Here is a 14981-nt window from a genome sequence, read left to right on the forward strand (position 1 = left end):
TCTTAATGGGTGTTCCCCTCCCCACCCTCCCCCCATTGCCGCCCTCCCCCCAACAAATCACGTTCACTAGGGGTTCAGTCTTAGCAGGACCCAGGGCTTCCCCTTACACTGGTGATCTTATTAGGATATTCAATGATACCTATGAGGTCAGAGTCCAGGGTCAGTCCATGTATAGTCTTCAGGTAGTGGCTTAGTCCCTGGAAGCTCTGGTTGCTTGGCATTGTTGTACATATGGGGTCTCAAGCCCCTTCAAGCTCTTCCAGTTCTTTCTCTGATTCCTTCAACGGGGGGTCCTATTCTCAGTTCAGTGGTTTGCTGCTGGCATTCGCCTCTGTATTTACTGTATTCTGGCTGTGTCTCTCGGGAGAGATCTACATCCGGCTCCTGTCGGCCTGCACTTCTTTGCTTCATCCATCTTGTCTAATTGGATGGCTGTATATGTATGGGCCACATGTGGTGCAGGCTCTGAATGGGTGTTCCTTCTGTGTCTGTTTTAATCTTTGCCTCTCTCTTCCCTGCCAAGGGTATTCTTGTTCCCCTTTTAAAGAAGGAGTGAAGCATTCACATTTTGATCATCCGTCTTGAGTTTCATGTGTTCTAGGCATCTAGGGTAATTCAAGCATTTGTGCTAATAGCCACTTATCAATGAGTGCATACCATATGTACTTTTCTGTGATTGGGTTAGCTCACTCAGGATGATATTTTCCAGTTCCAACCATTTGCCTATGAATTTCGTAAAGTCGTTGTTTTTGATAGCTGAGTAATATTCCATTGTGTAGATGTACCACATTTTCTGTATCCATTCTCTGTTGAAGGGCATCTGGGTTCTTTCCAGCTTCTGGATATTATAAATAAGGCTGCTATGAACATAGTGGAGCACGTGTCTTTTTTTATACGTTAGCATCTTTTGGGTATATGCCCAAGAGAGGTATAGCTGGGTCCTCAGGTAGTTCAATGTCCAATTTTCTGAGGAACCTCCAGACTGATTTCCAGAATGGTTGTACCAGTCTGCAATCCCACCAACAATGGAGGAGTGTTCCTCTTTCCACATCCTCGCCAGCATTTGCTGTCACCTGAGTTTTTTGATCTTACAATGGCTTATTTCTAATTCACATAAAATCCAAGAGAGGATAAAGCCTTCTCAAGTCTTCCATGTTACAATTTAGTAGTCTAGACCATTTGGCCTGTACTTTTGCCATTTTAACATGAAGGCTCTTGGATCAATCCTCTAAGCTAAGAAAGTTGAAAGGACACACACTGTGTTTCAGATGCTTTTGTTCAGAAGTAACCCACTTAGTACATTCATGAGTAATTAGACAGAATAGGTACACAATATTTCTAATTTCCAAGGGATTGCTAAGGGTGTGTCTAACATATCTCTACCATACATTTTTGGTTTATTTAATGAGGAATGACGAGAGGGCATGCTACTGTTTTAAGTACATTATTTAAGTTATTACACATACCTGTGAGACGAATAATGCTTTGTCTCTATTTTAAGGGGTAAAACTGTGGATTGAAAGAGTTAGATAATTAGACAACTGGCAGGGTGAAGATGCAATCCCACCTTTATTGAGGTTTAGTGATATTAATATGCTTGCTGCTGAGTCACATTTAAACTCTCGTGAAATTGCATGTGTAGCAGGCTTAGAATTTAATGTAAATAGTGGTTATACTGATAGTCTATTAGTCTGTTTTCATCACTTGAACAAAATACTTTAGATAAGACACTTTATAAAGAGAAGTTTTTTTTTTAAAATCTGATAAATTCATATATACACGCAATGTATTGTGTTCAAGTCCATCCCCCATTCTCTCCTTTTCCCCATAACATTTTCTCCCTCTCTTTCCATGTGCTCTTATTTTTAAACCCATGGAGTCCACTTAGCCTTTTCTGTTTGTGCCTTACACCAAAGCTCTTGGCTCTTCACAGAAAAGGGAGCAGAAAGATTTTAAGAACCAGAGATAATATGTGTCTGTAGTATTTGGACATTACAGTGCTGTTGTACCCATGAACTTCACATGTGCACTACCTGTAAAAGATCAGGTCAGTCACACTTCCAGCATATATGGGGGAGGGCCTCATGAGACCCAGCCACTAGCTGAGGTGATGAGTGCTTAAAACAAGACTTGATTGAGTGGTTGAAGCCCAGTGTACAACAGGATTTCCATTACAGGCTGGTTTGAGTAAGAGTAGACCACATAGGCTCACATATTTGGATGCTTGGTAATCAGGGAGTGGCACTATTGGAGAAGGATTAAGTGTTTTAAGTTTTACCTTGGTGGAGGGAGTGGCATTATTGGAGAAGGATTGCGTGTTCTAAGTTTTACCTTGGTGGAGAAAATTAGTCACTAGGGGTGGTATTTGAGGCTTTCAAAACAGCTCTAGCCAGGCCCAATGTCTCTCCTTTCCTTCTACCTGTGAACTGGGATGTAAAACTCTCAGCTCCTTCTCTCAGCACCATGCATGCCTGCACACTACCATGCTTCCTGGAATGATGATAATGAACTAGACCTCTGAAATGTAAGTCAGTCCCAATTAAATGCTTTCTTTTATAGGAGTTGAAATGGTCGTGCTGTCTCTTTGCTACAACAGAACACTGGCTAGGACATCTTACTGAGTTTGAAGGACCCTTAGGGGCTTTTGCCAGCCTAATACCCACTGCCTTAGGCCAAGACTAGGCCAAGTACCAGCTTCCTGCCTTGGGTCAAGGCTAGGCTAAGTTCCTTTCTCCACCCACAGTTCTCTGTAGGAGCAGGGACATTCTTGGAAAGCTGATGCAACTTGTACCCCTAAAAGTGTAAAAATTGGTTGTTATAGCCATTCGGAATCACCTTCTGGTCACTCTCCACGAGGGGCTGATTGAGGGTTGAACCTGACACACCAGAAAAATAAACCTCTTGCATTTGCATTGAACTCCGTTCTCTTGTTTTACTTGGGGGAGGGGGGAGGCTCCTGGTAGTTAAAACTCATTTTGAGTCTTACAGCTTCATTGAGGGGAGGTTTTGCAGAGAGATTTGATAATTGAAAACCAAATGACCATATTTCAGTTAAACTCCTTTTTTCTAATATGGGCATTCTTGGAGAAAAATGATGTAAGAGTAGGGACTGTAAAAAGTGTTATCTGATATAGGAAAAGAGAAGGAAACTTATTGCAAATGATAAGATGTGGTCCACGGTGTTGGAATCCTGAGGAATGTGATTTCTTAGACCAGAGAGATTCTTATTTTAGGAAAGGAAGAACATATTTTTGAAGGGTAAGTGTTGTATTCCTCTATTAAGAGTATTCACAGAAGCCCAATCACTTGGGACCTAGTTGTGGTTTATAGGTACACAGGCTTAGGGGAATTATACATATTATGATTACATATTATATGTAATACAATAATATTTTAGACAGCCTTGGCAGTACTAGCTGTAACAAAACCAAGTTCATACATTTCAGTTACCATCATAAAGTGTTACAGGGATGTTTTATTGGCCAGAATCTGCTCCACAGAATCAGTGAGGAAGCATAGATATACCCCCCCCCACCATTTGTTAGAACCTGAGTCTACTGCTGCATTTTCTGCATCTATTTGCATTTTTACTGGAACTCAAAGAAAGAAAAAGAAAATATACTCACCACATCATCTACACAATCTATGGACCAATACTAATGCATTTGGCTACACCGAATATAATGGAAGCAGGGAAATATAGCCTAGCTACACGAAGAGGAGGAGGAGGAGGGGGAGAAGGAGGGGGAGGAGGAGGGGAGGTAATGGGTTTGTGAATATTCAGACCAATTTCTGCCATAGCTAGAATAAACAGAAAGATGGCGGCATCATAGAGAACTCAGAATAAAATACCACATGCGCCAGGGAATCCCTGTGGGGGACATGGTTTTTAAAGCACAAAACACTGTACTCTTGATATACAGAGCCATGATTCTTTACATTAAACCAGAAGACTAATGGGAAGAGATTGCAATAAAGGAACTTCTAGGGTACATGGAGATGGACAGGTGAGTGAATCTGGAGCTTTGAGCAGCTTCCTTGTGATTTTGGCTATGCCCACAGGAAAGATTATTGAAGTCTCATCAATACAACAAAGGTTCTTCAGCTCTGAAAGATTACTTGACTACTTCCTGCCAGTAGGAATCCCCAAGACATGAAAGAGTCAGTTGCATCTAGGATAATAACCAAAGCTAACATTTATTCAGTGCTTAGAACGGACCAAAACCTGTGCTAAATACTTGACTTGCTCTATTGTATGTTCACCTTTACAACAAGGAAGCAATTCCCCACAGTTCTTGTGTATTTCTGCATGTCTTATAGGCACAGGCACAAGCTGGCTTTATTTCAGACTTTTCAGGAGTAATTGTCTTGAAAATAATCCTTGAAAGAGAAGTCACAGCACCCTCCATAATAGGATAGATTTGTTAGCTGGCCAGGATAAACAAGAGATTGTTTTCCTTTGCAACACAACTTCACAAAGTTTGTTTACAGGCTCTTTAAAAGATTTGGATTTTTTGAGCATGAGGTTAGTACAAACTTAACTAGAGCACAAACCCACTGTCTAGACAGCACTCACTGGAGCTCAGTTGGGCACTGTCCCCATTGGAATTAAGGAGACAAGTTTCATGCAGATATGCAGCTTTTGATGACTGCTATTCTGGGAATAATAAATCCCCTGTTAGATTCAGGAGTCTTATGTCTTCTACCTGCCACTGTGAAACTGGGAAGTTAACAGGTTAGCTGTCAAACAACTTAGACTCCTCACGTTTGCTGAAACAAACACACAATTAACACAGTGTGGGTGATAATTTCCATCCCTATATTATAAATGGGAAAACTGAGGATTTAAAAAACAATGGGACATGCCAAAATTTATGTAGTTATTAAATGATAGAGACAGGAATTGGACTTTAAGGATGAGGCTTTATAACCAGCACTTTTAGGCACATAAGTGAAAAATATTCAAGTTGAGAAACCCCAAGTGATTTAATGTTTGATGGATAATAATTTTGTTAATATAACTTAAATAGGTAGGTGAAATATTTATCCTTCATGCAGCCTCAGAAAAGAAGGGAAGTTTTGGCTGTTGAATCTGTAGGAATGGGTTTTTGTTTTGGTATCATTAAGTAAATGTCCAGTAAGACAAATGACCAAGATCGAATAAGCAGTTGCTTACTTTGAAACCTGCTTGCCTCAATTGTGGGGCAAGTTTTCCCACAGAGAGGGAGGGAATAGCAGAAGTTCAGAGTTCAGCATGCTGACTTTGAAAGATAAGAGTATTCAGGAAGTTGGGATCAATCGCATATTTCAGCAGTGCGGTGGGCAGCATCATTTTTCTTCGCTGAAAAATGTGGTATGAAGACAATGCTCTGGGTGAGGACCAACCTCCTAGTGTGCCTTTAAGGTTGTTGGGAGTTTTCTTTGGCACTCTTCTCTCCTGTGTGATTAGTCTACTTTGCAATTTCTGTCTTCTGTAGGTTTTCTGAAAGCTTTCGTCTTTAGCCTCAAGGACACTGAGGATGCTAGTGGAAGTCAAGTCTTCTTTGCGTTTGTTTTCCATGAATTATCCCCACCTGTTTACTCATGAGAGTTTAAGTCTATGTGTGTATCATTCTGACTTTGAGAGAGAGTGGAGCTTGGTGTTTCTAAATGCTTCAGGAATGTGTACAGTACCTTATTTCTTTAGATTATCTCCTTCCTTACCACTTCTCTTCTCTTCAATGTATATACAATGGCTGAAGCTTCTGATGCCATTAAGAACCACACGGAAATCAGAACTGAAGCAGCCACTTTCATCAAGGTCACACTCGGAGGCTGAGTCAGACCTTTTGGTTTTTTAACCAGAATTAAAGTTTGAGTGAACTAGATGCAGAAGACATCACCAGTAGATGTTATAAAGTTGGTTAGTGTTTATGAAGAAGGCGTCTTAATTCTGTTAAATTTTCATGATCACTTGGCAGTAAAAAGTTTGTGAGACCAGGTCTCACATAGGCCAGGCTGACATTGAATTTGTTATATTGGTAAGACTAATTTTGAGCTCCTAATACTTTTACTCCAGCTTCCCAAATGGTGAGGTTTCAGACATGCACCACCGTGCCCATACATTTTAGGTTTTTAACCCAAGTATTGTTATATTGACTTTGGAATGCATTTATATTCACAATACAGTTGAAACAAATGAATTTTTATTTCAAATATATTAGATTTGTATAGGTCCCACACCCCTCATCAAACAACCTTTAAAGAACAACAACAACAAGAGGGGCCATTATAGAAAGCCACAACAGTTTGAAAAGTAACCATGGGATACCCATCCCCAGTTCCTACATTTAGAACAACTCAATACCTATGCCCAAGGCTCAGGGCACATTGTGAAAGAATGGATGGGAAGAGTGGGAACGCCAGCAAATCAGGATGATTGTAGAATAGTATCTTCTAAAAAATTCAAGGAAAGAGGAAAGAAAGTGGAAGAGGACAGGAAGGAAAAGGGATGGATCCGGGAGGAACTGAGGGAGGAGTGTGGAGTGAATTGGATTAAAATATAGTGTATGAAATTCAAGAATTAATAAAAAATATATTATCCAAAATTAAAGTAAATTAAAAATAAGTTATATATGATCTTGGGCAGTAACTGTTTTGAATAATCTGTATAATTCTCATCTCCAAAATTAATGAAATTTCAGGACCTTAGAGAGTCACAGACATCTTAGAAAAAAAAATCCCTGTATTATAGGAAAATAATGGGCAGTGAAATGATTCCCTCAGAGGATAGAAAGAGGAGTCAAAGAAACAGACAATTAGGTAAATGAAAGTCTACTTAATTCTTGTATGGATAATCAAAAGAAAATGTGGCTTTAAGCGTAAGAGTAAGGATTTAATTTAGAACTAAAGGAGATATTTTTAATGGTCCTGCTTGTTGGTAATTGGACTGGCTCATGTTAGGGTGGGTATGAAGTCTCATTTTTAAAGAACTGGTGTGAGAGGAAAGGGGCTTTTATTTGCACATTCCAGCAGTTACACAGACTTTTATCACTTCTGAGTTTCTTGCGCATGGTTTATTCTACGTGGACTATTCTGCTAAGGTGTTTATTTTTCCTTTTCACTGTACCATTGCTAGAGAACTAGAAGGTGCTGTGTGTGTGTGTGTGTGTGTGTGTGTGTGTGTGTGTGTGTGTGTGTGCGCGCGCGTGCTTGTATTTAGGAGGAGAGAAGTCCAGTTAGCAGAGCATTACTCATTTGTAGGCAGATAGGTAGGGCTGTAGCAATTTAATACTGCTGACCTGTCGTGGGACAGTTACAGATATTCATTCCAGCATTGACAGAACCTTGTTCCCAAATTTATGTTCACTTATTTTGTAAATCACATTTTATGTGTGTATGTGTGATTTCACATGTCTTACTCTGCAGTGTCAAGGGACAACTTGCAGAGTGGGCTCTCTTTTCCACCATGTGGGTCCTGGATGTTAACTTCAGTCTTCGGGCCCAGAGGCAGGCACCTTTAACTGCTGCGCCATCCCGCACTTCACTTCCATTTATCATTATTATTTTGCCTCTTCTTTTCAGCTATGAAGGGAAACACATGGGTTACTAAAATGACGTGAATGAATGCTAATATCTCTTTATAATCTTGCCTCTATGGATGGTCTACTATTTTTAAACATGATAAATGTATTGCATTTTCTTGTAAATTAGGGAACTTCATATTATAGATGGGTGAGTCATGAAGGAGTATAATCTCTGCTCAGTGTTATAAACTCTTAGACAATACTTACATTAAGCCTTCCTTTCATTTTATTTTTTCCAAAGACGTCTCCATTTCTAGATTGAGTATTCAGAATTTTTATCACTGGTGGACAAAACTAAGGGTAAATGAGCAATATGATCTTAACTCATCCACTGACTCTGGCTTAGTCTATTATTTCCTTCATATCTCAGAAGACTCACCTTCTTCTAAATGAATAAAATGAAGTAAAATTAAAGGGGATTTGAAAGAGTGATAAGAATTTTCAAGTCTTTCATGACACCAGAGTTCACACCCAGAAAGGTTATATTTTGGTTAATATTTGGAACAATGGTTCTCACCCTTCCTAATGCCGTGACCCTTTAACACAGCTCCTTATATTGTGGTGACTCCAACCATAAAATTATTTTAGTTGCTATTTCATAACTAATTTTGCTACTGTTTATGAGTCAATCCTAATATGCAGGATATCTGATATGTGACTCCAGTGAAAGGATCATTGTACTCCCCAAGGGGTTGTGACCCACCGCTTGAAAACCACTGGATTAAGAGAAAAGTTTAGTATTCAATAATTTTTATTTTAGAAGCTTGCCATTTTCATTCATTTATCTGTGATCTGCTTAAGACGTATATTCCCCAACAATGTATGGCCTTTTAAGGCTGTGAGAGAGCAGACAGTAAATCCAGACAAGTTCTAATATGCCTTCTGCCAACTGTAATTTAGCTGGTTCTTTGAGAGCTCAAGTTTTTTATTACCATAAATATACTTCAGCTTCTAGGTGTCTCCGTGCTGACAACGTTGTCCAATTTTGAATCCCAACATCTTCATTTCAAAAGATGGAAAATGAAACTGCAAAGGTCAGGTTTCATTGTAATTGTGGGGTCTGCTGAAAAAAAAAAGACTAGCTTTCTTGGCACTGAGCCACCATCCATGCTGCTTGCTTCAGAGGACACTCAGGCATGGGGGAAAATGCCAGCATGCAATTCAAGTGAATGATGGCACCTGGCACTTGGACTACCAGGAAATATTTGGTCATATTTCAGTGTCTGATTTTGTCACCACACAAAGAAGAGAAGACTTTAAAGAAAACTCTTATTTAGCAAACATGATTGCACCATGGTTCCTACTTCCAGAACATCTGTTTTTCCTCTCTCCATAAGAGACAGCTTTCAACCTCCAGTTCTTATTGCAGGCAACAGGACTTTACCTGCCTGAGCACTTAGAGCAGTGATTCTCCACCTTCCTAATGCTATGACACTTTAATATAGGCCCTCATTGCTGTGGCAACTCCAACCTTAAAATTATTTTCATTGCTACTCTACAGCTGTAATTTGGCTACTGCTATGAATTGTGATGTAAATATTTTTGGAGGTAGAGGGTTGTCAAAGGGGTTGCAACCCACGGGTTGAGAACCACTGACTTAGTACCTCGTGTTTACCTGCAAAAGCCATAACTGTGATTTCTACCTCAGTAGTTGGCAAGATGGGCTGAGGTAGTACAGGCTGCATGCTTTAAAAAGTGCCTGGTACAAAAGAAATTCTCTACAATTGTAAGCTAGTGTCAGGGCTCCCATCATCATAATAGCTAAGGTGCTCTGAGAGAGACACTAGACATGATTCACTTCTATCTTCTTTTTTAAAAAGATTTAAAAAGTTATTTTATGTGTATGAATGTTTTGTCTGCCCATATGTCTTTGTACCATACATATGCCTGGTGCCTGTGGAGGTCAGAAGAGGGCATTAGATCCACTTAAACTGATATCAACTCCCATATTGGTGCTGAGAAGCAAACCTGGATTCTCTGTAAGAGCACCAACTGCTTTTAACCTATGAACTATCTTTCCAGTCCCCACTTATTATTTCTTATTGAATCTTCACAGCAATTCCATAAAGTTGACTTCACTCCTCTTTTTCCTTTGGATGGAATAGCTGTGGTAGAATGAAGGCGACTATAGTTAGAGTAGGAACCAGGTCACAGTTGCATAGTGAGCCAACTTAAACCCAACCGTCTAAGCTCCAGGGCTCATGTTTCTGAACAAAGCCATAGAAAAAACAAACTGTGTGGCAGATGCTGCCATGGTTCTATCCATGGTTCTATCTGTCACTCTTACTAGTTCAGCATGCAATAGCCAGATTTCTAACTGCCAGCATTTGTATTTTGTTGCATGAGAATTTTCTCTGACCTCTACATGCCATTTTCTTAATCATATGGTAGACAGAAAGGTCTGGAGAATCAAGATGTTCTAAGGAGCCTCTAACTAGTGATTGTTGTGTGGTGATGGATAAATACTCCTAGCCCCTTGGACCTAGGTGGGGTGAGTATGAGGTGTGTCTTAGTTTGATTCCTAGCTCCAGTTGCCAGCTACTGTTTCCTACCTTTATATCTTTATTACTTTCCCTTGCTCCTTGACTAGCTTCTCCATTACTTTGTTTTCACTCCCTTCCAACTAACTACACTCAAACCTACTTTCAGAGTTTTGTCCTGGGGGAATCAAATTGATACAGTCTCTTTCCATGTTAAGATTCTCTGATTTAAAAGATGCTGGCGGTGGAGAGGAGCAGAGGAACAGCTAGACTCAGGAAGAAAATGCCTTCATGGGATCAGGCCCAACTCATTGTGGCTGGTGCTGTCCCTGGGCAGGTTGTGTTTTATAAGAAAACAGGCTGAGCAAGCCATGAGGAGCAAGCCAATAAGAAGCACTCCTCCCTGGCCTTTGAATCAGCATATACATTCAGGTTCCTGCTCCATTTTTCTTGTCCTGTCTTCCTTTAATGACAATCTACAATGTGGAAGTAAAAGCCCAATGAACCGATTTCCTCCAAAACTTGCTTTTTGGTCATGATCCTTCATCACAATAATAGAAACAACAACCTCTACGTACGCAGCAGATGGCAGTGCTAACACATTCACCCCATGTAACACCGTAAAACGTTTCCAAATGAGACAGTTTGAAAATATTGTTTGGCTGGGAGGTGGGCAAAGTCACTCCCAGTTGAGAAACATTACGTTTGCACGATATATCATTCAAGAAGATATAACAATATTAATATTATTGGTTGATTTGCCAGACATTCTACGTGCTGCTCTATGCACTGTGGATTATTTGATTCTCATACCATTTTATCACTTTCATTTGACATACAAAGAAATGAGGTTCATGGAGGTGATTTTGTCCAGTAAAACAAGTAGAAGGTAAACCCACATTTCAAATCTAGGTCTGTCAAACAGCAAACTCATGTTCCTTTACTGATTTTTACTTATTTATTCATTACTTCTTTCATATGTGAAATATTGATTGAGCATTTTCTGTGTGTCAAGCATTGTATTTGGCATTAGGCATACAAAAACAAAATAAGACAAAACCCCCAAAACCCAACCCAAACCAACCAAACAAAAAACCCTGGCCTTGCATCGAAAACCAGACCATCTAATATAGCACTACCCAAAAGAACTTTCTTTAATCATGTTTTACTCTGTGCCCAGTAGGCAGGTACTAGCCACATGCTGCTATTAAAGTATTCAAGTATACCTAGGAGATTAGTGTGGCTGGAACACGTGAGACAGGAGAAAGTAGAAATAAATAAGGACAGAAATGCATACACAGGAGTCAATTTTATTCAAATTTGGTGGAATGAATCCCTTGGAGAATTTGAAACAGGGGAATAATATAAACTGCTTAGTGGTGTAAAGGATTGCAAGATAAGAAAAGTTAAAGAGGATATGGGATTAGACTAGTCACTCCAAGACTGGAATAAGAAGCTATTTGGAAGTAAAATCAAGAAGCCTTGCTAAGGTCCTTCTCTTCTTTTTGCTGAGTGCCAGTTGCTTGCTGTCAGCAAGTACATGAAACCGAGGAAAATGTTACTTGTCCTGGCTTGATGTTATTCCAGATACGAAGCTGTCATCATGAAAGACATTGTTGATAGCACCTCAGACCACCCTTATCACCATGCCCTGGTGACTGGATTGACCACTATTTCCCAAAAGTGACAACTACCACATGAAGCTCAAGAAAAAGGATGACCAAGGTGCAGATGCTTCAGTCCTTCTTAGAAGGGGAAACAAAAATATTCATAGGAGGAAATGCAGAGGAAAGGTTTGGAGCAGAGACTGAAGGAAAGTCCATCCAGGAACTGCCCCACCGGGGGATCCAGCCCATACACATACAGCCACCAAACCCAGAAAATATTACTGATGCCAAGAAGTGCATGCTGACAGGAGCCTGATATAGCTGTCTCCTGAGAGGCGAATGCTAGCAGCAAACCATTGAACTGAGAATGGGGACCCTATTGGAGGAGTTAGAGAAAGGATTGAAGGAGCTGAAGGGTTTTGCAAGCCCATGAGAACAATAGCAACCAAAGAGAGCTCGCAGGGACTAAACCACCATCCCAAGAGTACACATGGACAGACCCAATGGCTCCAGCTGCATATGTAGCAGAGGATGGTCTTGTTGGGCATCAATGGGAGGAGAAGCCCTTGGTCCTGCCAAGGCTTGACCCTCCAGTGTAAGGGAATGTCAGTGCGGGGAGGCAGGAAGGGGTGGGTGGATGAGTCAGGGAACATCCTCATAGAACAAGGAGATGGGATAGGGGGTTTATGGATGGGAAAACAGGAAAGGGCATAACATTTGAAATGTAAATAAAAGCAATCCAATTTAAAAAAAAAAAGGAAAAAACAAGTGACAACTACCATGGACAAGAAGAAAATCTCCGAGATCAAAGATCAAGTCCTTTGTGAATATGTATAACTATAGTCACTTTATATCCACAAGATACTCTGTGCTTATCCCCTTGGACAAAATGCTTGTCCACAAGGTTGTCTTTAGAAACTCACCTCTGAAATGCAATGCTAGGTGGGAGGCCAAGGTAAAGTTTGAGGAACAATACAAGACAGGGAGGAGCAAATAGTTTTTCTAGAAGCTTCACTTTTAGTTGTATTTTTGTTTCCATCATTAAAAAAAAGACTTGCTACTAGGTTATGTGGGAAATGTGAAAGATAGATGAATTAGAAACGCTTACAAGGATTTTAAGCAAGGTATACGTGCTTCATGACCAGCTTTCCCTTTTCATCCCTGTGGTGGTTTGAATGGGAATGGTTCCCATATGCTCATATATTACAATGCTTGGTCTCCAGTTGATAGGAAGTATTAGGATGTGTGGCCTTGTTGGGGGAAGGGTGGGTGAGGTTACAAAAGCCCATGCTATTTCCAGTTAGTGCCCACAACCTGTGCTTGTCTATCCGATGTAGGGTCTCAGCTACTGCTCCAGTACCAGACTGTCCCTGGTGCTAGGCTTGCAATGATGATAGTTATAGGTTGTAACCATCTGAAGCTGTAAGTAAGCTCCAATAAAGTCTTTTTTCTGTATGTTGCCTTGGTTGCAGTGTCTATTCGTAGCAGTATAAAAGTCACAATGAAATTACCTGAAGGGTTCTAGCTAGCCTGAGCATGACAACATAGCACCAACAGGTCTTACCCTTTCCCCTTCCTTCTCCCTTGAAAAATGTTAGATTTCGTTCCTAAATCTAGTCGCCATTCCCTCATTTGGCCACTCTTATGCCTAACCCATTCCTGAGGCTGATTGCCAAGGTCAAACTATCAAAACACTGTGTTCCAGCAATCAAAGATCCATTTTGATACATTAATTAACATACTCAAACAGCAAATCCTAGCTCATCCAAGCAAAGACTCTCCCCCTTTTCCTCTTGAAATTAACACTTGCAAAGCTATTTGCTGCTGTTTCTGCCTGATTGAGATTCATCCACCTTGTTTCTTTACCTTGCTTAATAAAGGATCTCTTTGTGATTGGAAATTGGTGGAGTGTTTGTGCCTAATTTGGGGTTCAAAGTGGGGCATCCAACAGTACCTGGGTTCCTTCATTACCTACATCTGACCTGTCTCCTGACTGTGTTTATGTATTGCATAAGGGAGAATTGTGTGTTTATGTATTGCATAAGGGAGAATTGTATGTATTATGTATTGTATAAGGGAGAATTGCTCAACAGCTTGTGCTATTTACTTGTGTTTGCAATGCAGCCCTGTTCTTATATTTCTTCGCTTCTGGAAGTTTTTTTCTTCTTCTTGAATTCCCTAGGTCCCATCCATCCTCTAAGAATCAGGTCTAGTACTGTTTCTCCCAAGAGCTTTACTCAAAATTACTTTCTACTTGCCCCTCTCTTTTGGTTGAAAACTGTCCCATCCTGTATCTTTGTACTTCAACTTAGCATTCACATGTTTTCAAAATATAATAAATTGGAAGATTCGTGAGGGTAAGAACTGTTCCTTATTCAACTTTGAAGAATTGTAGTTTTTCTTATATGAAATCAGAAATGGAGACAAAGCCTGCTGTGATGTTAGGATACTTATTTGACAGGTGACGGAGTGAGACAGGAAAGAATCAAGAAGGGGTTCATAAAATGGATGTGATGTTGCTTGTGTCAATGGTTCCTACCCAGAATCTTATTAATAATTACACATGGAGCACATCATGATTGTTCCTATCAAAGAGCTGGAAAGCTGGAATCTTTACCTAACTGTTTCCTTTCTTTTCTGGGTATGGGATACCCCTGAATGTATAAAATTTCTTGTGCTGTCAGATGTCTGTAAACTGCATTGTATTGGCAAATTGTTATAAGCTGTTTAAGCTTGTTGAAATCAGACTCTTTCCCCAGATACTACTATGTTACTTTCAAATGCTCTCTGAAATGTTCTTCCTCCAAAGCTCCTTCTCTGAGAATGATCTGACCTCCCTCAGGCTACGATATAGAATGAAGAGCAAACACCCCCCCCCCAAGAGTAAAAAGGCTATTTCTTTGAGAACAGCTAGAAGTAAACAACTTTCAGTGGATGTTATTATTGTTCACTCCATGATATAATGACACCAGCAGTGGGAAGGGGAAGTTTGAAGTTCCATTACGAGAAGCTCATCCATTGAGAGAAAGTTCAATTGCAAGCTTCAACACAGTGCTTCAACATTCCTATTCAGTTTTGCTAGATGTTTGTAAGCCCTCAATTTGTTGATGTTATCTTTCTCATGTTACTTGCTTTTATTTGGAAGCCTTACCCAGAGGACACTCTGCTCTGCCAAGGACTCTTGATCAGTAACTGTAGCTGGCAGCATCAACAGGGTTTTCTAGTCAGTTTCTGCTGCCTGTTTGTAAGTCTCCCATCTGACAGTGTTATCTTTTGTCTGTATTCTCAATTGGCTTCTTAAGTCATCTTTGCTGGATGTTGTGAGCTCC

Source organism: Rattus rattus, chromosome X (genome assembly GCF_011064425.1).
Source record: "Rattus rattus isolate New Zealand chromosome X, Rrattus_CSIRO_v1, whole genome shotgun sequence".
Taxonomy (NCBI): Eukaryota; Metazoa; Chordata; class Mammalia; order Rodentia; family Muridae; genus Rattus; species Rattus rattus.